We start from the raw sequence: 24,444 nt of genomic DNA, 5'->3' as shown, positions 1-24,444 counted from the left end.
TTCACGATGACAGAATACAGGAAGGAGATAAAGGCCTGTGTAGCCACGCTGACCCCAAAGTCCTTCACATCCCCCAACCTCAGTCCCTACTGGCTCTGGTGGGAGCTGCCCAGGCAGCAGTTCCGGATTCTGTTCCAACCTGGCAAGACTCTCGCCTCCAACCTCGTTCCAATTCTTCTAAATCAACTTCCCCAATGAATGCTTCCTTCTGATGATTGTGTCCAGCACTTACCTCCAAACCGTCTTTCTCTCTCCTTTGTTGAATAGAACATATGTTTTTTTTTGTTTTTTGTTTTGTTTTGTTTTTGTTCGTGTTTTTTTTTTTTTTTGAGATGGAGTCTCACTCTATCGCCTAGGCTGGAGTGCAGTGGTGCAATCTCAGCTCACTCCAACCTCTGCCTCCCAGGTTCAAGAGATTCTCTTGCCTCAGCCTCATGAGTGGCTGGGATTACAGGCATGTGCCACCACACCCAGCTAATTTTTGTATTTTTAGTAGAGATGGGGTTTTGCCATGTTGGCCAGGCTGGTCTCGAACTCCTGGCCTCAGATAATCTGCCCACCTCGGCCTCCCAAAGTGCTGTGATTACTGGCATGAGCCACCGCACCTGGTGACTAGAATGTATTAAAACATTTTAAAATTACACAACAATGGATGTTTATTTGCTCTCCTTTCTTTGAATGATCTTAGTGAGCCTCCTCACCCTTACTGCAATACTCCTATCCTGGTCTCCAGCTCCCATGTCTAACTTCAAGGTTGACTCATCCTAAAACTGATCTCTCCAAGGTCTATCTTCTTACGAGATACTTTTTAAAACTGTTACTAGGAGAAAATTGGAGAGGGTAGTGGATTTACCCACAGAGACAATCAGTGTTCCATATGAACTAATAATTTCTGGATTGGTCTTTCATTCAATTATGGCCCCCAAGTGGCAAATCGATCTGAATGCCCAGGGTGGTCCACGGTCAAGGTGAGAGTAATGAGAAGGATCCCCAAATACATTCCTGCTTAAAGCAGACCTCACATCTTTGCTTAAAGCCCAAGGGCTTAACAATGAAGGAGGGACAGCTTTCTAGATGAAAAGCTGTTCTTCTACAGAACAGGGAGACCAGTTTTTCTTCATTTTTTAAAACCTTGGTGATAAAGCAAAAGACACTGGATTGAATGCAGCAGGAAGGATCTGGATTCAAAATAATGAAGAATCGCCAAGCTGATGGTGAGAACTATAAAACCTGGGCATGACCTGGCGGAGCAGTTGTGCAAGCCCCTCCAGGAAGTCCTAAGCATGGAAACAGACCCTGACTCAGCAGAATTTATGAGGTGAGCATCAGCCAAGCCCTGCTGCATCGTAGGGCCAGGTGGGCTGGGCTGCCAGGGAGGCAGTGGTGTGAGATGGCTAGGGAGCTCACCCCAGCCAACGAATGACTTAAAGCCATTTTCTGGGCAGGACTGGTCCTATGGAACACCAGGGCCAGTCAGGAACCTGAAGCAGCAACCAACTTGCCCATGAAGATTGGGCTCTTGTCCACTGTCTTTCCTGACCAACTCCTTCTCATCCTTCAGGATTTGATGCAGATGTCACTTCCTCCAGGATGCCCTCCCTCAGGGCACGGAGCACACAGAGGCAGACTCTAGGACTCACCTGCTTCCCTCTCTAGTTGCAGGTCCCTTGAGGGGGACTGCGGGTGATTCATCATTGTGTCCCTTGTGACCTCCAGGTGCTTGGGAGATGTGGAGAAAATGAGGGCAGGGAAGTGGAAGCAAGGGAAGGAAAGTTGAAGCAAGGGAAGAAAAGAGAAAGGGAGGAGGAAGAGAGGGAAGATAGAGAAAGGAAAACTCTTGGGCCCAGAGATTGTACAGATGTCTAAAGAGTCTCATCCCTACTGGATGGACGGTGGCTTTATCAGCAGCAACACTGCCTCAGCCTCCCCGGCAGCTGGGACTCTGGCTGCCTACACATTTTTTGCTCCATGCAGGCCCAGCTCAGGGAGAGGTACTCAGGCCCAGGCTGGTGGTGCTGAGTACCAGGGCTTGGAGTTAAGGGGGTTTGCTGTGGGCACAGGTTGGCAAGTGAAGATGGACAGCTCTGGGGGCCACAAGAGAGCTGGGCAACAGACTTTATGAAACCTGTATTAGATCTAGTTCTTGTTCATTTCTAATTGCTTATGTTATAATTCCAGAGCTGTGTTCTTAGAGGGAAATGTACTTTTATTTAAATGTTTTTCATAAGATGACAGTAGCATTATTGCCTTTCCTGATTATGAAGAAACCCTGTTGGCCGGGCATGGTGGCTCACGCCTGTAATCCCAGCCCTTTGGGAGGCCGAGGAGGGCAGATCACCTGAGGTCAGGAGTTCAAGACCAACCTGGTCAACATGGTGAGACCTCGTCTTTACTAAATACACAAAACTTAACTGGGCGTGGTGGCAGGTGCCTGTAATCCCAGCTACTCAGGAGGCTGAGGCCAGAGAATCACTTGAACCTGGGAGGCAGAGGTTGCCGTGAGCGGAGATTGCAACACTGCACTCCAGCCTGCGCAGCAGAGAGAGACTCCATCTCAAAAAAAATAAAAATAAAAGTAAAAAATAAAGAAACCCTGTTATAACAAATACAAAGAATACAAAAATGATTTGAAATCCTAGAGATAATCATTGTCAATATTTTGTTGTATATTGTTCTAGAATATTTATATACTTATATTTATGTATGCTTATATTTGCATATTAATATATTTAAGTATATAAAATTTTTTTAAAACAAAAGTGGAATCACATTTTTTTTTTTTTTTTTGAGACAGAGTCTCGCTCTGTCGCCCAGGCTGGAGTGCAGAGGCGCAATCTCGGCTCACTGCAAGCTCCGCCTCCCGGGTTTACACCATTCTCCTGCCTCAGCCTCCTGAGTAGCTGGGACTACAGGCGCCCACCACCGCGCCCGGCTAATTTTTTGTATTTTTAGTAGAAACGGGGTTTCACCGTGGTCTCGATCTCCTGACCTTGTGATCCGCCCGCCTCGGCTTCCCAAAGTGCTGGGATTACAGGCATGAGCCACCGCGCCCGGCTGGAATCACATTTTACATAGTGTTTTATAAACTGATTTTTTCCCCACTCAGTAATACCTTATGAAATTTTCTTACCAGTAAATAAAATTTCACATCATTATAGTGGCTGCAAGTATTTTACTTAATGAAGGTAACAATTTATTTAACCTCTTTGGCCATTTATGATTTCCCCCCAGGTTTTCACTCTTAGAAACCACTTTTGGAAAAAGTTAACCCCAGTAACATCATTAAAAACAAAAACGTCTATACCACAAAAGTCAGGTGAAAAAATCAGATGTGATTTTGAACAACAGTTTTAGGAATAACTTCCTTGTAAATAATCGACCGTATTGTTAATTAAGTCAAATATTGTGGGAGAAACAGAACGGGGCATATCTGAGACTGAAATAATTGATAGTGAGGTATGGAAAAGGAAAGTTTTCATTTTGAAAGGACTGAGCTTTCATTGTTTTGCAAAAATACACTTGTCTAAATATAGTTGTTTTGAACAGTCTGTTGCCTGTAATCATTACCTCTACCAATCCCTTGTAGTACTGTGTCCTTTCAGGGTACAAGTGTTGGTCTGTCTATAAACGCTAGAGATTTCTCCCTCTTCTGGCACTTTGCTAGCCTCCGAGGATGGAGCAGTGAATAAAACCCACCCACACCTTACCCTCCTGACAGTTAGCCTTAGAGGAGAGGCACACGGGCTTCCTGTCTGGTGAATGAGATGATATTGCTAAGCATATCAGGATACCGGAATCTCCTGCCTCTTCCTGGCATTTGCTTCGAGATAATCCGCCCCTCCCAGAACTTAGAGAATACTAAGTGCACAGGACATACCTGCCACCAGATCATTCAGGTACACAGTCTTTTCACTACCATTGCTGAGATCAGGCAAATTTCAGATCTGTTTTCATGAAGCTAGAAGAGGGCTTAAAGGTCACCTTGTCCAACTGACCTGACCTGTTGAGGCTTGAATCTTCCCTCTGTAAACCTGAAAGAATTAAAAGGATCAGAATCCAGTTTAAAGTTTATTCAAGTGAAAAGGTGAAATGATCATCCAGGAGACAAAGAATCCAGAGAAATGGGATCTGTGCTCCAAAATTAAGAGTTAAGTTCTTGCTTACACAGGTAGAAAACAAAGAAATTTAATGGGATTACAGCATTTTCTATATGAGAGTGGTATAAGAGTTCAACAGATTAATTAGTTAGTTATAGTCTGTTTGCTTTTCTCTACAGTTTGTTTTCCTTACTTTACAGCTGATTTTCATTTCCTCACTCACTTTAAAAGAGTGTATTTAACATTCCATCTTAAGGCAATGTGATAGCCATAAAGTCTTTATGTGAGAAAGGTCAGAGGGAAGTTAATCTATAATGAAGATTAACAATAAAAGGGAAGGGTCAACATTAAAAAATCAAATAAATTTCTATATATTAGCAATAAACAATTGGAATTTGAAAATAAAATTGAAGCATTATTTACAGTAGTACCAGAAAACATGAAATACTTAGGTATAAATCTAACAAAATATGTGCAAGGTCTGTCTGCTGAAAACTATAAAGCACTAATAAAAAAAAAATCAAAGAGGCCAGGCACAGTGGCTTACACCTGTAATCCCAGCACTTTGGAAGTCCAAGGTATATGGATCACCTGAGGTCAGGAGTTCAAGACCAGCCTGGCCAACATGGTGAAACTCCGTCTTTACTAAAAATACAAAAAATTAGCCAGGACCGTGGTGACTGGTGCCTGTAATCCCAGCTTCCTGGGAGGCTGAGGCAGGAGAATTGCTTGAACCAGGGAGGCAGAGGTTGCAGTGAGCCAAGACAGCGCCACTGCACTCCAGCTTGGGCAACAGGAGCAAAACTCCATCTCAAAACAAAACAAACAAAAAACAAAGAAAACCTTAAAAAAAAAGAGGAGGCATACCATGTTCACGGATTGGAAAATTAAATATTGCTAAGATATAAATTCTTCCCACACTGATTTAGATTCAATGCAATTCCAATAAAAATTCCAGCAGATTTTTTTTTTTTTTTTTTTTTTTGGTAAAAGTGGACAAGCTGCCAGGTGTGGTGGCTCACACCTGTAATCCCAGTACTTTGAGAGGCCGAGGTGGGTGGATCACAAGGACAGAGATTGAGACCATCCTGGCCAACATGGTGAAACTCCGTCTCTACTAAAAATGAATACAAAAGTTAGCTGGGCATGGTGTCATGCGCCTGTAATCCCAGCTACTCGGTAGACAGGCGGGAGAATCGCTTGAACCTGGCAGGCAGAGGTTGCAGTGAGCCGAGATCACACCATTGCACTCCAGCCTGCGTGACAGAGATTCTGTCTCAAAAAACAAACAACAACAACAACAACAAAAGTGGACAAACTGATTTTAAAGTTTGTATGAAAAGACAATGGGGCTGGGCACGGTGGCTCACACCTGTAATCCCAGTACTTCGGGAGGCCAAGGTGGGTGGATCACCTGAAGCCAGGAGTTCGAGCCCAGCCTGGCCAACATGGCAAAACCCCATCTCTACTAAAAGTACAAAAAATTAGCCAGGTGTGGTGGCAGACATCTGTAATCTCAGCTACTCGGAAGGCTGAAGCAAGAGAATTGCTTGAACCCAGGAGGTGGAGGCTGCAGTGAGCCGAGATTGCGCCACTGCACTCCAGCCTGGGCAGCAAGAGTGAAACTCCATCTCAAAAAAAAAAAAAAAAAAAAAAAAAGGCAATGGAACTAGAATAGTCAGAATAATTTCAATCAAGAACTACAGGCCGGGCGCGGTGGCTCAAGCCTGTAATCCCAGCACTTTGGGAGGCCGAGGCGGGTGGATCACGAGGTCAGGAGATCGAGACCATCCTGGCTAACATGGTGAAACCCCGTCTCTACTAAAAAAAATACAAAAAACCAGCCGGGCGTGGTGGCGGGCGCCTGTAGTCCCAGCTACTCGGAGGCTGAGGCGGGAGAATGGCGAACCCAGGAGGTGGAGCTGGCAGTGAGCCGAGATCGGGCCACTGCACTCTAGCCTGGGCCACACAGCGAGACTCCGTCTCAAAAAAAAAAAAAAAAAAAAAAAAAAAAAGAACTACAAAGTTAGAGAATTTATACTAATTTTATGACTTACTCCAAAGCTATAATAATCAAGACAGTTGGTACTGGTGAGAGGATAGTACACATCAAGCCGGTCCAACTTGCAGCCCATGGGCCACATGCAGCCAAGATGGTTTTGAATGTGGCCCAACATGAATTCATAAACTTTCTTAAAACATTACGAGGTGTTTTTTTTTTGCAATTTTTAAAAGCTCATCAGCTATCGTTAGTGTTAGTGTATTTTATGTGTGGCCCAAGACATCTCTTCTTCTTCCCATGTGGCCCAGGGAAGTCAAAAGATTGGACTCTCCTGGTACATATCAATAGAACAAAATAGAATCCAGAAACAGACTCGCACATATATGGTTAATTGAATTTTGACTAAGTTGCAAAGGCATTTCAATGAGGAAAGAATAAACTTTTATTTTCATTTTTTTTTGAGACAGGGTCTCTCTCTCCAATGTCCAGGCTACAGTGGAGTGGCCTGATCACAGGTCACTGCAGCCTTGACCCCTGGGGCTCAGGTGATCCTCCCACCTCAGCCTCCCAAGTAGCTGGGACTACAGGTGTGCACCACCATGCCCAGCTAAATTTTTTAGTATTTTTTGTAAAGATGGGATTTCTCCATGTTGCTCAGTCTGGTCTCGAACTCCTGGGCTCAAGCAATCTGCCTGCCACAGCCTCCCAAAGTGCTGGGATTACAGGTGTGGGCCACTGCGCCCAGCCAAGAATAAACTTTTCAACAAATGGCACTACAACAAATGGACATCCATATGAAAAACAAAACAAACCTCAATCTATACCTCACATTACTTACATTTAACTTAATGTGCACCATAGGCCTAAATGTAAAATAGAAAACAACAGGACTTCTCAAAGAAAAGATTTCTTAGATATGACACCAAAAGCATAATCCATAAATTTGGGGGGATAAATTGTACTTCAACAAAATTAAGAAGTTCTGATTTTTTAAAGACTCTGCTAAGAGAATTAAGAGATAAATAACGGTCTAGAAGAAAATATTTTCAATTTACATATCTGATAAGTGACTTGTATTTAAAATATAGAAAGAACCCTCAAAACTCAATAATATAGCTCCTCAAAAAATTAAAAATAGAATTACCATATAACCCAATAATTCTACTCTTGGATCTATAGCCAAAAGAATTAAAAGAAGGGTCTTGAAGAGATATTTGTGCATCCATGTCTATAGCAGCATTATTCACAATAGCTGTGGAAGCAACCCAGATGTTCGTCTTTGAATGAGTGAATACATAAAATGTGGCTGGGTGTGGTGGCTCACACCTGTAATTCCAGCACTTTGGGAGGCTGAGGTGGAAGGATTACTTGAGTCCAGGAGTTCAAGACCAGACTGGGCAACATAGCCAGACACTATCTCCTATATATATATGTATGTAATAAAAATACAAAAAACCCCACAAAATGTGGTGTCTACATATAATGGAATATTATTCATTATTAAAAAGGAAGGGAATTCTGACATATGATACAACATTAATGAACCTTGAAGACATAATACTCAGTGAAATAAGCCAGTCACAAAAGGGCAATACTGTAGGATTCCACTTACATGAGGTATCTAGAGTAATCAAATTCATAGAAAGGAAGTTGAACGGTAGTTGCCGGGGGTTGGGGAAGGGGAGAATGGGAAGTGATTGTTTAATGGGTACAGTGTGTCAGTTTCGCAGGACGAAAAATTTCTGGGCCCAGTGTGGTGGCTTACGCCTGTAATCCCAACACTTTGGGAGGCTGAGGTGGGGGCATCACTTGAGGTCAGAAGTTTGTAACCTGCCTGGCCAACATGGTGAAACCCTGTCTCTAATAAAAATACAAAAAAATTAGCTGGGTGTGATGGTGGGCACCTGTAATCCCAGCTACTCAGGAGGCTGAGGCAGGAGAATCATTTGAACCTGGGAGGTGGAAGATGCAGTGAAGCAAGATCACACCACTGCACTCCAACCTGGTAGACAGAACACAACTCCGTCTCAAAACAATAAATAAAGAAACTAAAAATCAATAAATAAATAAAAGAAAAAGGTTCTGGAGCTGGATGGTGACAATGTTCACACAACAATGTGAAAGTATTTGATATCACTGAACAATACACTTAAAAATGATTAAAATGGTAAATTTTATGTTATGTATATCTTCACACAATTTTTAAAGTAAATTTTATCTTTCTTTCTTTTTTTTTTTTAAGACAGGGTCTCATTCTATCTCCCAGGCTGGAGGGCAGTGGTGCGATCACTGCAGCCTACCTCGTGGGCTCAAGCAATTCTCCCACCTCTGCCTCCTGAGTAGCTGGGACTACAGGTGTACACCACCACACCCAGCTTTTTTTTTTTTTTTTTTTTTTTTTTTTTTTTTTTTTTTTGGAGCGATGGGGTCTCACTTTTAAGCATGAGCCACCATACTTGGCCAAAAGTAAAATTTAAAAACTCAAAAGGAAAAACTAATCTATGGGAACATAAACAAGACACTATTAAGATTAGCATCAGAAGTGAAGGTGGAGAATTAAGTAAGGGGTGAGTGGATAAGGAACAGTAGTGGGAGGGGGACTTTCACAGCGTTGCTTTTAATATTTTTTCAGTGACTGCATTACATACTCAAAGCACTAAACATATAATTTTTTAAAAAATTTAAGTTCTTCCTGGTATTAAGCCAAAAATCTGTCCTACAACTACCTGTGTTGAACAAATCAAATTGCTTCTCAAAGTGCCAGTCCTTTAATATTTTGAGGATATTCTGCTCCCTCTGAGCTTCCTCTTTAGCTCTCCACCCCTTGTACTAATGCGGGCACTAACTACAGCAGGTGGGGTGTCTGAATCTGTGGGCTCTCTGGGGGATGTTTGCCATTTGGGAATATCCAACATCTACGCACCCTTCTCCCACTCAGCCCCTAAAGCATTCTACCTCTCCTTTGCAGAATCTCATACTGAGCACAATCTCTGCGGGAGGACGTCCTAACTTCCCACTAAGAAAGCAGGAGGTCCAAATGGCTCCTCCCTCTGTCTATGCTGGTCCAATCAGGAGGCAAGGATGTGACTCAACCAATCAACTCGCTCTTCCTAAGTGTTGCCTGTTAGAGCCGGGTACGTGGAGGTCATATTTATTCTAGCAGTGGCGGCTCAGGCTATTTGGAATGGACAGCCCTTACGCTCTCTCCCTTGTTGGGGCACCTGCCACCCAGTCCTCCAGAGCTCCTTGGTTCTCACTCATTTTCCAATCTTGTTCTTCCAACCTCCATCAATTCTGTAAGTCCTAAAGGTCTTCAAATAAGTTATCTTCACTTAAACTAACCAGAGCCAGTTTTTGTAGTTTATGAGCAAGAATCCTGACTGCTAAAAAGCTCCCATTTACATATGACTTTAGGAGATGTGACAAATTGTATTTCGCAGCATGGCCTCAATAATGTCTTCCATCCACATGCTGGCCAACAATGTTACTTTGCTATTCCTTCCAAGGAGAAGTGAGCTCTATGTGCTCTCCTCTCAAATCTGGTTTCCACAAATAAATATGGCAGAAGTGATGGTGAGACAGCCAGGTAGGAAGGGCTCCCCAGAAAAAGCTCCAACCAGCCTTGGCACTGGGTGGAGCCACAGAAGTTCACACCCTTTGCAGCAGGGAGGAGTCAGGCTCTCCTCTTCCTGTGCAGAACCTGGGATTCAAATGGTGGGTACGGGAAGTGCTCTAATGGAGGGACTCTGGCCTTGCGAGACGGACAAGGATCCCATCTTTAACTGAACTAAGGAAAAGTCCTGCAACAATGGTATGTAACTTTTGAGACTAGGTCATAAAAAGTCATGCAGTTTTTGCTTGGTCTCCTTCATTTGAGCCTTCAGATAATGACAGCACCATCTAGTATCTGACCATAACTACATGAGAAATCCCCAGCAAGACCTGCCCAGAGGAGCCTCCCAAATTTCTGGCCCACAAAATCATGAGCAAAAAGCCTATTGCTTCAAGCAGGTATGTTTGGGGATCATTTGTTATGCAACAATAGAAGCTACAACATTAGGCTGGGCATGATGGCTCAGGCTGTAATCCCAGCATTTTGGGAGGCCAAGGCAGGCGGATCACGAGGTCAGGAGATCGAGACCATTCTGGCTAACATGGTGAAACCCCATCTCTACTAAAAATACAAACAACAACAACAACACACACAAAAAAAAACAGCTGGGCACCTGTAGTCCCAGGTACTTGGGAGGCTGAGGCAGGAGAATGGTGTGAACCCGGGATGCGGAGCTTGCAGTGAGCCAAGATCACGCCACTGCACTCCAGCCTGGGCAACAGAGTTTGACTCCGTCTCAAAAAAAAAAAAAAAAAAAAAAAGAAACTAGAACATTAAAACTCTTGCTTTCTTATCTTGCCCCACAGAAAAGTACATATTCTCAGCAATCAGAAAGAGAACAGGATAAAAGGCAGGGAAAGCTAAGTTTATTGAGTCCTACCACAGGACAGATACTTTACAATCCCACCTAGCATAACCCTCATGATTCTGTGAGTTGGGGACAATATTTCTTTGTCAAAAAGAGGGCGGTAGAGTTCAGAGGGGACAAGGCTGTCAGATTGCAGAGGTGGTGCTCTTTCTGCTGGAGCAAAATGTCCCAAAGTAAGACTGCAGAAGCAAGAGTCAGGCAAGAAAGTTTGATTTCACAACATGGTGTTTTTAGGATAAAGCCCTCAGGAGCCATGGGATCCTTTTAAAGGATAAAATGTCCGTTTTGCTTCCCTCCTTCCTCCCCGCAATTAGTCAAATGGCAGGTGGAATATGTAGTCTGTGAGGCAGAGCTGAGGAGTGACAACTTTCATAGAAACTTCCACTTACAACCAGGTATGCGGACTCGTGCCCGTACTCCCAGCACTTCGGGAGGCCAAGGCAGGAAGATCACTTGAAGCCAGGAATTTGAGATCAGCCTGGACAATATAGCGAGATTCTCTGTCTACAAAATATATATTTTTTAATTAACTGAGCATGGTGGCACATGCCTGTAGTCCCAGCTACTTGGGAAGCTGAGGCGTGAGGATAGCTTGAGCCCAGGAGCTGGAGGCTGCAGTAAGATGTGATCACACTACTGCACTCTGCCTTGGGTGACAGAGCAAGAGCCTGTCTCTAAATAAATAATTTTTATTATATTTATTTATTATTTATTTATTATTTAATTTTTTATTTATTTAAACAAGTAAATAATTTTTTTTTTTAAAGAAATGTTCACAGTGTTGCAGAGTGTTACAGAGAGGAAACTTCTAGAGTCTTCACGCTTGTAAATCACTTCCTTTAGTTCTCAACTCATTGAAGACTTGAACTGAGTCCTCCAGGTGGTCAATTTTAAGACATATGAGGCATAGAAATGCCTTGGTGAGTTCCTATTATGGGCCAGATGCTATGTACACTATCCATGATCCTGCAAGAATGACATCGCTATCTCCCATGGCAGATGGAGAAACAGTCACAGGTGATTAAGTTATTTGTACCAAATGTCACACAACTAGGAAGTACAAGCTAAAGAAGGGTCCCAGTGGAGCAGAGTATGGGGGAGTAGGCAGGCAGACAGGCAGTGCGGCCCCACTGGCACAGAGCCCCGAGACAAAGCCTCAGAAACACCAGTCCAGGATTCCTGCAACCTGCGGACCAGGGGGGTATCTAGCAGAATGTGGGGTCCCCAGAGGACATAGAATCAAAGATGTTAGAGAGAGAACAATGTCCTCATCAACATGGAGCTGATAGAGCAGAACCCCCAAGGATAACTTTTCACATTCATTTACTCCCCAGCTAGCAGGGATTGTCTGATCCAACCCCTCAATTCTGACATATAAGGCAACTGAAGCCAGAAGGAAAAAGGGCCATGCCTGAGGTCCCCCAGCTTGCCAGAAACAGGGAAAGACAAGAGTTCCTATTCCTGATTCAGGGTCTAATGCTCTTTCAGAGGCACCTTCCTGCATTCTGAGATTAAACTCAGGCTTTAACTAGGGTGACCCTTTTAATTTATGATCCAAACCAGAATGAGAAGGGGCATTATTAATAATTACAACAGGACGGCAGGTGTGAACAGGATTGCCCTGTGCAAATGGGACACACAGTCGTTCTAGCATGGCATTCTAGAATGCCACCTACTTGCCCACCAGGAAAGCTTCTTCACAGCCTTACGGCTATGGACCTAACAACTCACCATCACCCTCCATGCCAGGTGAGGGACTGATGAACCAAGCAGCCCTGAGGGTCTGGCTTTCTTAGGGGTCTTTAGGGAGCTCAGAACTGGCTGCTCCAACACTGGCCTCTGTCCCCACCTGGCACTGTGTATGCATAAACAGAGGCCCCATTTGTTCCCACCTATCAGGGGCAAGCTCCCTGCCAAGCCCAGTGGAACTCCCGTTTTAGGTGCTTGCCTCTGGATGACACCCACTGAACCAAAGCTGTCCTCACCGTGAGACTGTGAATGTGGGGCCCTCCTATGGAGCTCCAGGACCGTGGAAGAATGCCCCTGCTGGCTTGGTAGCCAGGTCACGGCAGAAACTATGAGGATGTGAGAAGCACACCAAGTGGCATAAACTAGTTGTGCTGTTTCTTCCCCCTCCTTCACTCCTCGGTACCCCCCAGTAGTCATCAGCTTCTGAAACTTTACCTTACACACACAGCTGGGGATCTTGTTAAACTGTAGATTCTGATTTAGGAGACCTGCAGTGGAGCCTGAGATGCTGGATTTCTCACAACTCCCAGGTGATGCCAATGCTGCTGGCCCAGAGGTCACTTGGAATAGTAACTCTCCTATACCATCCTGCTCAATCTCTTCAGAGCAGTAATCATAACTTGTCATTGCTTTCTTATGTGGTCATTACTGATTGCGGCAGATTGTTGCAGTACAGCCCTGATAATCACAGGCTTGAAAAGCACATGTGTGTTGGGCTTGTCCTCTTGGAACCCTGCTGCTGAGTGAAGAGCCCCCGCTAGCCTGCTGGCGGCCCCTGGCTCAGTCAACCGCCAACATCAATGGCCAGACCTAGGAGTGAGACCATTTAGATCATCCAGCTCCAATTGCAGCCACATGAATTAGTCCAGAAGAATCACCCAGCTGAGCCCAGCCCAAATTGCTGACCCATACAATGGTGAGCACATAAAATGGTCATTGTTTAGGTCACTAAGTTTTGGAGTGGTTTGTTACATGGCAATAGATAACTGATACACTGCTTTAATGTCTCTGTTAGGGGTGGGACTAGATTTGTTTTATTTGGTACATTACACCCGGTGTTTTGAATTGATGAAAAAATGAACTAACCTGGACCCGTCTGATTCTAAAATCCAAGAGTTTCTGCTCCACTGCTTCTGCTCCCTGTTCCTAGACAAGTTGCTCATCCTCGGTCTAGTGAGGTCAATGGTAGGATATGTAATCTAGCCTAGGTTAATTAGTGCTTTCCAGTCTACAGTGATTGGTTAAAGGATGAATGTGTGACCTAATCTAATCCAATCAGATTGAAACTCAGGACTTTCACTGAGAATGGTGAGGAAAACACCTTCTCTTCCCCAGTCAATATAAAGAAGAAATATAGGAATAGTTTTCAAAATCTGACTAATCATAACTAATCTGACAAGTCACTATAGGAAGGAAGGACTTACACAGGCCCACTGCTATGCTGGGCTTTTAACTTTTTAGTTGCATTTGGTGGTAGTGGGGGGGGAGGGTCCAGGATACTCCCATACTTGGAAGACAAGAGCATTTAAGCTCTGAATAAAGTCTTATCTGATGCTAAAACTACCACTGAGCTTCTAAATCACACGAGACCAGCCATATATTTATTTCAGCCAATAGGGCTGGACTTTCTGTTGCTTGCAATTATCAAGCAACAGAATGCTTCCTAACTGGCCAACCTTCTATTTTCTGGGAATCTAACTCTCCTTTAAGGTCAACCAGATGATCCAGACACTCTAAAATTAACCCAGGTTTAAGCCAGAACAAGAGAGGAATGAATCCCTGGGAGGACTCACAACATTCCCTACAGAATCAGTTTTACTCTCCTGTGTTTTGCCAAAAGAAATGTTTTGTAAAACTCATCTTTGAATCTATTGGAAAGATGTTCTTGAGGATGTGGCTTCCCACTTTCCACAGGGTCTTTCTGGTCTTTCAGCTGTAGATTCCTAAGCAGTAGACGAATTTTCTACCACATGGACAGTTATGAACTATGCAACTAACTAGTTTTCCCTTTTGGTCTTGGCTGCCAGGAAACCTCACACCAAATATGTACCCACTTGCAGCAAAAATGCACAACTCCATGATGTGTCTTTTTACAGTAGCTTCATTACTGGTTCAATTTTATGTCCTTAACCTTGTTGTACCCTTTTCATTTTTATTTCATTTGACTTATATAATCTTGCTTCATTTTGTGTATCCCTATAAGAAAATAGTAGTTATAATTAAAAAAAAAATAGGCTGGGTGCAGTGGCTCACGCTTGTAATCCCAGCACTTTGGGAGGCCGAGGTGGGCAGATCACCTGAGGTCAGGAGTTCGAGATCAGCCTGGGCAATATGGTGAAACCCCGTCTCTACTAAAAATACAAAATTAGCCGAGCATGGTAACACTTGCCTGTAATCCCAGCTACTCGGGAGGCTGAGGCAGGAGAATCTCTTGAACCTGGGAGGCGGAGGATGCGGTGAGCTGAGATCGCGCCATTGCACTCCAGCCTTTGCAACAAGAATAAATCTCCGTCTCGCCGAAAAAAAAAAAAAAAAAAATCACTTCGATTTAGACTTGGTTAAAATGAAAAGAAACTACAGGGAGTACTGTTATGTCAACGACTTTGAATTTCAGTGAAGGAAACAGAAGGGAGGTATGGAAGAACATATACATTCCAAGGATCTCAAAAGCATAAAGAATTGACACCAAGACCAGGTGCGGTGGCTCAGGCCTGTGATCCCAGCACTTTGGGAGGCCAAGGTGGGCAGATCACTTGAGGTCAGGAGTTCGAGACCAGCCTGGCCAGTATGGTGAAACCCCATCTCTACTAAAAATACAAAAATTAGCTGGGCATGGTGGCAGGCACTTGTGGCCCCAGCTATTCGGTAGGCTGAGGCAGGGGAATTGCTTGAACCCAGGAGGCAGAGGTTACAGTGAGCTGAGATTGCACCACTGTACTCTAGCCTGGGTGACAGAGTGAGACTCTGTCTCAAAAAAAAAAAAAAAAAAAAAAAAAAGATCAAGACAAAGTGGGAAAAAACTTTGTTTTAAATTTCAAGTCTCTGTCTCATTTAAGTTCTTCCAAGATGAAGCAAAAAGTCTCCTGAGCAAATGAATCCAGAGTTCTTCTGGAGGTGGCTATTGAGTGTCGAGTACAGGGTCCCCATACCTGGGAAGCCCTGAAAACAATGTATATTATTCATTTAATATAGAAAATGTTTGTGGAAGGAACTAAAACTTGCTCACTTAGGTTACAAATGAACTATAGGTTCTTCTGTTAGAAAAATCTCAGACCCCTGGGTGCAGTTTTTCTCTTCACTGGCTGTGCAAGTTAAATAATAAAAAAAAGTGATTCCAGCAGATTTGAACTCAAACACAACATAGAGCTTGGGTTCTTTGATCATCTTAGACTCATTTAAGTCCTTTCTGAAACCAGACCTGATGCAAATAAGTAAACAACAACAAAAAATAATTAAATGAGCATCATTCTCAGTTGGCATAGAAAGTGTTGAGAAATGGAGAGGAACGGCCAGTAAAATCTGGAAGGAGAATTAATGCAATGCTCCAGAAGAAAGTGTTTCTAGTGGGAGTTGGACAGGACCTGATAGGAAGGGAAGAGAAGGGAAAGGAAGAGGAAGTTAGGGAAGAAGAGGTTAGAATGTTATAGAAAAGGCCAGGCGCACTGGCTCACGCCTGTAATCCCAGCACTTTGGGAGGCTGAGATGGGCAGATCATGAGGTCAGGAGTTCAAGACCAGCCTGGCCAACATAGTGAAACCCGTCTATACTAAAAATACAAAAATTAGCCGGGCATGGTGGCACGTGCCTGTAGTCCCAGTTACTTGGGAGGCTGAGGCAGGAGAATCACTTGAACCTGGGAGGCGGAGTTTGCAGTGAGCCGAGAGGGCACCACTGCACTACAGCCTGGGTGACAGAGTGAGACTCCGTATCAAAAAAAAAAAAAAAGTGGGGGCTGGGCACAGTGGCTCACACCTGTAATCCCAGCACTTTGGGAGGCTGAGGCAGGCGGATCACTAGGTTAGGAGATTGAGACCATCCTGGCTAACATGGTGAAACCCTGTCTCTACTAAAAATACAAAAAATTAGCCGGGCGTGGTGGCGGGCGCCTGTAGTCCCAGCTACTCGGGAGGCTGAGGCAGGAGAATGGCATGAACCCTGGAGGTGGAGCTTGCAGTGACCCAAGATCGCGCCACTGCACTCCATCCTGGGCGACAGAGCGAGATTCTGTCTCAAAAAAAAAAAGAATGTTATAGTAACGGGAGAGGGAACGAGAACACTCCAGGTGGTAGGTACCAAGAAGTCAAAGTCTGCAGGGAGACGAGCCTTTGGAGCCCCTCCGTCTACAGAGCTTCAAAATACCATCCAGTCATGGACTCTGTCTCCATGTGGGTCCCACTTGAAGCATCCCATGCTTTTGAAGAAAAAAATTTTATAATCCTCCATCCTGCCTGTGACTTAAATTGGCTGAGCCTGTGTGCTCCCACCTTAAGGTGACTCTCCCAACATGTCGCATCCAAAGGAAACACTGCTCTTACCCTGAAGGTCTTGTTTCTGTGTTGTTTTTACATTTCCTGGGCATGAGGTAGAAGCAGCCAAAGAGAGACCAGATCAGCTAATGTTAGCTAAAATCCCCCTTCCCCATTTCTACTCCTAGAGAATGACCTTTCAGGGCAGCTGCAGCTCAGTTGGATCTCATCTTCCATAGACTCTAAAGTGGGGGTTCTCAAAGCATGGTCCCCAGACCAGCAGCATCAGCATCAGCATCACCTGGAAGCTTGCTAGAAATATAAACTCTTAGGCCTGTGGGAGGCAGAGTGATGCCCTCACCCACTACCCCCACCAAAGGTGTCCACATTCCAGTCCCTAGAACCTGTGAATATGTTACTCTATATGGCAAAAAGGACTTTGCAGATGTGCTTAGGTTAAGGACCTTGACAGGGAGAGGTCATCCTGAATGATCTAGGTGGGTCTGATATAATCACAAGGGTCCTTACAAGTGAAAGAGAAAGGCAAGAGAGCTGGAGACAGAGGAAATATGATAACGGAAGCAGAAGTTGGAATGATGCAATTATTGGCTGTGAAGATGGAGGAAGGGGCCACAAGACAAGGAGTGCAGGTGGCCTCTAGAAGAGGGGGCAAGCAAGGAAACAGATTCTCCCTGAGCCTCTAGAAGGAACACAGCCAACACCTTGATGGTAGCCCAGTGAGACTCATTTTTAATTTCACACCTCCAGAACTGTAAGAGAACAGATTTCTGTTGGTTAAGCCACAGAGTTTGTGGCGATTTGTTACGACAGTCACAGGAAATTAATACAGGTCCCATTCAGACTGGCTGGGTGGGAAACTCTGCAGGTGGGGTTTGGCATCCTGTATTTACCAAGCTCTTTAGGGGGTTCAGAGGCACACCAAAGTTTGAGAACCACTGCTCTCAAATGGTGGTTCTTGACCTTCATGGCACATCACACTCATCTGGGGTGTTTCCAAAAACATCCGTACCCAGCTCTACTCCCAAAAATTCCGATTTGATTGGCTGCAGTAAGATTTAGGCATCCCATTTTCAAAAGCTCCATCTACAGTTCTAGTGCTCTGCACTGCCAGAACTGGAAAGCTGGGCTTCCCTTCCCACTTCCTGCTTCCCACTTCCTGCTTCTGCCTCTGCTTCCTCCTTCTGTCCTCTAGATGTTGGGTCCATCTTAGTCTCCTCTTTCCTTCTTGGCTGAACAGTCAGTGAGTTTTCTTCCTGAGATGGCAGGGGATGAGTTTACCCGTATTTCTAACTAAAAAAAATTTATAATATGATATATAATTTTTATTATATATTAACATAATAAACTCAATACTGCCACAAACCCAATATTCTGGTGGAGGGGACAGATTTAGTCACACACTCCTAGAAGACGAGGATCTTGGAGAGTGTCTAGCCCTACAACACCCTTTCTAGTTGGGGAAACTGAGGCCCAGAAAGAGAAAGTGACTAGTTCAAGGTTATAGAAGGGAGGCACAGAGCCTGGGACCAAACCCTGGTCTTCTGGTCTAAAGCCCGCTGTCCTTTCACCTTCTGACTTTACTCTGGCTCTGTTCCCTGCACTGGAATATACAGGACTCCAGGCAAGAATCTGGCTTGTAAAAAAAAAAAAAAACAAAAAAAAAAAAAAAAAAAACCAGCCACCCCCTCTCTCCCCATTTCTAGGCAAGGCAGAAGGGGGCCTGTGTAGTAAGCAGGTGCTGGAACCTTCTGGGGATGACCTTGAGCTGGGTCTGGATGGCAGGAATGATTCTGATGACTGATAAGTCTCGATCGTGGGGGAGGAGAGGCAGCCAGCTGAGACTATCTCACCTGGGAAGCAACCAGCCAGATTCCCACCTGCCCTGGGCAGGAGAGACACCCAGAGAGAGAGAAGGATGGTGGGGAGGAGTGGGGAGAAGCCAGGCCTGGGCCAAGGGTCTTCAAATAGCCCCCTCCCGACTGCAGTGGCCCTGGGCTAACAGAGACAGAGAACTGCGGTGAGGTCAGGTCCTCTGGCCCCTGGTGCTGTCTACACCCTCTCTTAACACATGCAGGACTGCCCCCGCCCCCTCCCCGGCAAGGTTGTGCGATAGAAAGAGGGGTGAGATGGCGGTAGTGAGTTGGTATGGGAAACTCACCCTGGCTGCCTTGTGGCAAGTTTGGGAGAGGCAGTCCTGTGGAGTCCTTAAAGGCACAGGCAGTGTTTGGAATCACAGAATCTGTCACTTTCAGCTGTGTGACCTGGAACAAGTCCTTGAGCTTCTCTGGGTCAGTCTCCTCCCCTATAAAATGGGGATAATTCCTGGTTTTTGTGAGGAGTCTGAGAAAATACACGTACATATATGTACATTTGGGGCTCAGAAAATGGCACACAGAATCGTGAAGTGTCCAAACTGCCTGGGTTCACATCCCAGCCCCACCCCTTTCTACCTGGCCATGACCATGCTGTGTCTATTTCTGGAAAATGGGCTGGCAGTAGTACCTACCTTGTAGGAGTAAGTGAATTAATGGATCCAAAATCTTAGGACAGGGCCCTGGCTCAGTAGGTGCTCCAGACCACCACCTTTAGTTTGGCTTCTGGTATCATTGCTGCTGTGTACCCATCGAGGACTCTTGTGGCAAGACTGGGAAAGGCAGTAGTGTGAAGTCCTTAAAGTGCTAGGTCCTAGGAGGTTTTCATACACACATAAACATGTATAAGACTGGAGAAAAAAAATTACTGGCCTCAAAATATGAAAGGAAAAGTGCAAAGTCAAAATTAGTGACCCTTTTGTTAAATGTCCACAAAACATACTATTACTTCAGCTTTATAAACTATATCTGAAATACGTCATAACACTTGAAATCAATTTATTGGCTAGATTTTTCTCCTTCTTCAAGAATTTAAGTAACGATGACTTAAAAATCAGAACAATCATAACATATGTAACTCATAACCAAATAACTTCACATGCAAAATTACAAGAATTATTTTAATAGATCATTGTAATAGAATTGAAAAAAAAAGGCGAACACTTTAGATCTCTGTAAGGAATATATGTAAGGAATATATATATATCTCTGTAAGGAATAGATATAAAGTTTAAGGAAATGAATGGGAACAATATCCTCCAAATTTAGGGTGGTAGTTATCTCTGCTGTAAGGAGAGTGTATCAGAGAGGCCACACAGATGTTTCAACCCTCTGGGTAGCATTTTATTTCTTAAGCTAGGTGGTGAATCTTACAGATTTGTATTGTATTATACTTTGTCTACTTTCTGTACATATGAAAAATGTTGTAACAAAATTTAAAAGTATGCTTTGGTAGCAAAAAGAAGAGATAGAAATGTCCCCGGATAATTTCAAATTATTTTATGGCAAATTTGCATTTAATGTGAAATGTTAGGGGTCTTTTAATATGTTCTATATAATGTCAGGCAGGGCTTCCAAAAGCATGTCCCCAAGGCCCTGACTCTACCAATGGTCCTCCAGGCCCCAGACCCCTCACTGGGGTCTTAGCTTGCTCGGGCTGCTATAATGAAAACGGATGGCTTAATAGAAATTTCTCACAGTTCTGGAGGCGGGAAAGTCCAAGATCAAAACACTGGTGGACTCAGTGTCTGGCGAGAGCCCACCTTCTCCTAAATGGCACCTTCTTGCTGTGTCCTCACAGATGGAAGGGATGACTGGGCTCTCTCGGACCTCCTTCATAAGGGCACCAATTCCATTCATAACGGCTCTGCTCTCATGACCTCATTACCTCCCAAAGGCTCTACCTCCAAATACCATCACATGGGCGGTTAGGGTTTCATCACGAATTTTGAAGGGGCACAGAGATTCAGACCATAGTACGTGGGTTCTGGTTCTACCGAAGGAGCTTGGGGCAGAATGAACAATCAAGTGACCACTGCAAACCCTGCAGACCCTTGTAGGAGTTTGAGTTCTTTATTAAACATTGTCTGTCTACAAAGTACAAACATTTGTATTTCTCACTATGTGCTAAGTAGGGAGAGACAGATACATGGAGTTGTGAGAGAGCCAGACAGTTCCAGAAAATAGGACTCCTGCATAAAACCATAGGTTCTGAGAAGACCTGGGGTCACTCCCACAGCCAGGTCTAAGTGGGGCCATCTGTGGCCAGATGCTGGCTATTGGCCAAAGAGGGCTGCCTCCCTCCACCACCCCTTAGGAGAGGAAGCTTCTGCCTCATACCTGCCAATGATAAAGTGATATTAATAAGGTGTGGAGTGTAAAGGGAGAACTGGGAGATTTCAAGGCCTGGGCTTGATGGACAGGGAGGAAGCGGGGCAAGAGTGTGGAGAGGCAAAGGGTCTCCAAGGTGAAAGAGAGAGAGAGGGGTCTGTTTATCTGCAGTGTGTGGAAGCCAGACTCCCCAGTGTGTCACTGCATCGCACCCAGCTCATTGGGGCTCCCTGGGAAAGGACTTCCCACAACTAGCGAAGATGTGGCCTGTGGTGGTGGATGGATGGCTGGGCCAATGCTCTGGGCTGGATTTGGTTTGTGGCCTTGTTTGGCTTGAGGTTAGGAGGCAGGATTCAAGACAGAGGCCAACAAACACCTAATCCCTGGATCTGTTCATCCACTCCTGGGTGTGAACAGGAAGGTGAAGTTTTTCTACACACCTCTCATAATCAACCAGACGTGGGACAAGAGGACTAGTGGTGGGAGCTGAGGGTTGAGAGATGGGGTGGAAGGCTGGACTCAGGGGCAGCCTCAAAATGGAGCAGGCAGCCTAGACCCTTGGCTAATGCCAGTCTCTGCTAAGTTCAACCCTGGGGGAATTTTTCCAATTCATGGCAGGTGCAGTCTCTTGTTGACAAGGGTCTAAAGGCCAGTGGTGAGAGATCCACAAATAGGCATGAAAGAAGGTAAACACATCGATTACATAATTTACTGAAAGGCTATGGCAGGGGTCCCCCATCACCACCCTGTACTGATCTGTGGCCTGTTGGGAACCAGGCTGCACAGCTGCAGGTGAGTGGCAGGCTAGCGAGCATTACTACCTGAGCTCCACCTTCTGTCAGATCAGCTGCGGGATTCGAGTCTTACAGGAGGTCCAATCCTGTTGTGAACTGTGCATGTGAGGGATCTAGGTTGCATGCTCCTTATGAGAAACCATACCCACCGCCCCACCCCCCTCCATGGAAAAATTGTCTTCCACAAAACCAGTTCCCGGTGCCAAAAAGTTTGGGGAACTCTGGGCCGTAGGAACACATCATTCTTTATGGGGAATATAGGAAGCATCTCCTTTAAAATCCAGATGAGGACAATGCCCACTGTCACCCCTTCTACTTAGCATGGCTGCAGAGATGAAACTCAGGTCATAAGACAGGATAATGAAAATAAAGGAGTAAGGTTCAGACAGGAGGAAACAAAACTATAGTGGCAAATTATGCGATTACATTGAAAACCAAAAGAATCAGTAAACAATTAGAAATAAAAATTTAGCAAGATGGCTGACTATACAATCAATAATAAACAATCACTTCAATTTACATTGACTCCCATTATACGTAACAATAACAGCAACAGTTAACCTTTCGTTTTTTTTTTGTTTTTGTTTTTGTTTTTTGAGATGGAGTCTCACTCTGTCACCCAGGCTGGAGTGTAGTGGCGCAATCTCAGCTCACTGCAACCTCTGCCTTCCAGGTTCAAGCGATTCTCCTGCCTCAGCCTCCTGAGTAGCTGGGATTACAGGCGCCCACCACCATGCCCACCTAATTTTTGTATTTTTAGTAGAGACGGGTTTCACCATGTTGGCTAGGCTGGTCTTGAACGCTTAACCTCAAGTGATCCATCCGCCTCAGCATCCCAGAGTGTTGAGATTACAGGCATGAGCCACCACGTCTGGCCTAGTTAACCTTTCTTAAATCAACATGCTTTGCACTCACTCTATGCTAAGAGCTTTCTATAGATCAGCTGTGTGCTCAGAACTACCCTGTGTGGTTGGCACTATCATCATCCCCATGTTAAGGAAGAGAAAGCTGGCAGATCAAGCAAATTTCCTGTTGCTACATAGCTGGTGTGTAGTGGAGGTAGGACCAATTCCCTTTTACCTGCTACATCATCCTGCACACTCCAGTGCACAAATCTGATGTCCAGGGTGGGACTCCAGATCTCAGGCCTCTCTCTCATTCTCTGGACATCATGAAAGTTTCCAATATTACTGTGTGAGCAAATAGAGGGAAGGAAGGCCCTGCAGGGGCAGTGAAACTTCCCTCCAGCCTACTGCAGTCAGACTTAACCTGAACTAAAGAAAATAAGGAAGTGTGATGTTTCTTGCGCACCTGAATCGTGGCCTCAAAGTTTTGCATAGTGTGTTTCCCTTAATCTTATTCAAGCCTCAAAAGAGCTGTCTCCATTTTACCGATAAGGAAAGTGAAGCTCTGAGAAATTCAGAGACTTGCTAAAAGTCATGGAGATGGAAAGTGGCAGAGGCACTGTTGGATCCTAAGCTCACCTCCCAAACATCAAGGCTGTTTAGACTTTTTCAAGGAGCTAGTGTGTCCATAATTGGTTCCTTCCAGTGGGTTCTTGGTCTCACTGACTTCAAGAATGAAGCTGCAGATCATCGGGGTGTTACAGTTTTTAAAGATGGTGTGTCCGGAGTTCTTTCCTTCAGATGTTCAGATGTGTCCAAAGTTTCTTCCTTCTGGTGGGTTCGTGGTCTCGCTGACTTCAGGAGTGAAGCTGCAGACCTTCACAGTGAGTGTTACCGCTCTTAAAGGTGGCACGTCCAGAGCTGTTTGTTCCTTCCAGTGGGTTCATGGTCTTGCTGGTTTCAGGAGTGAAACTGCAGACCTTCATGGTGGGTGTTACATTCATAAAGGTAGTACAGACCCAAACAGTGAGAAGCAGCAACATTTATTGCAAACAGCAAAAGAACCAACCTTCCACAGGATACAAGGGGCCCCTACCGAGTTACAGCTGCTTGCTCAGTGGCCAACATTTATTTCCTTATTTGGCCCCGCCCACATCCTGCTGATTGGTCCATTTTACAGGGCACTGATTGGTCCATTTTACAGAGTGCTGATTGGTGCATTTACAAACCTTTAGCTAGACACAGAGTGCTGATTGGTGTGTTTTTACAGAGTGCTGATTGGTGCATTTACAAACCTTTAGCTAGGCACAGAGCGCTGATTGGTGCGTTTTTACAGAGCGCTGATTGGTGCGTTTACAAACCTTTAGCTAGACACAGAGCGCTGATTGGTGCGTTTTTACAGAGTGCTGATTGGTGCATTTACAAACCTTTAGCTAGACACAGAGTGCTGATTGGTGTGTTTACAAACCTTTAGCTAGACAGAAAAGTTCTCCAAGTCCGCTCTCGACCCAAGTCCAGCTGGCTTCACCTCTCGCTAGCTGGGAGGCAGACAAGGGCACAGTCATTCATAGGGCAGTGTGGTGAGAGTGAGCCCTGGGTAGACACCTGCAAGGACAGGAGCAGCTGAGGATTATTATTATGAGACAGCTTTTTAATTAGTATTATTATGAGACAGCTTCCTGCCTTAAGCTGGGCGTTCAAAGATGAGTAGGAAAGAGCCAGGGGAAAAAAGCACTGAAGACAGCATCAGGTGCAAAGGCCCAGAGTTGAGAGAGAAGTGGCAGGTT

General features: G+C 44.8%; 1 protein-coding gene and 1 long non-coding RNA gene across 2 annotated transcripts in view; one reads left to right on the top strand and one right to left on the bottom strand.

The window, feature by feature from the left end:
- Window positions 1-24,444, top strand: part of WDR93 (WD repeat domain 93) — a 289,540-nt gene that overhangs the window by 58,066 nt on the left and 207,030 nt on the right. The gene's annotated exons all lie outside the window — the stretch shown is intronic.
- Window positions 885-13,200, bottom strand: LOC126958943 (uncharacterized). The gene is made up of 3 exons (XR_007727412.1): window positions 12,765-13,200; window positions 3,878-4,031; window positions 885-1,131 (listed from the first exon to the last, which is right to left on the bottom strand). It is a non-coding gene; the product is annotated as an uncharacterized LOC126958943 (long non-coding RNA).

The sequence above is a fragment of the Macaca thibetana genome, chromosome 7 (assembly GCF_024542745.1).
Source record: "Macaca thibetana thibetana isolate TM-01 chromosome 7, ASM2454274v1, whole genome shotgun sequence".
Lineage (NCBI taxonomy): Eukaryota > Metazoa > Chordata > Mammalia > Primates > Cercopithecidae > Macaca > Macaca thibetana.
This window is presented reverse-complemented; position numbering and strand designations above follow the sequence as displayed.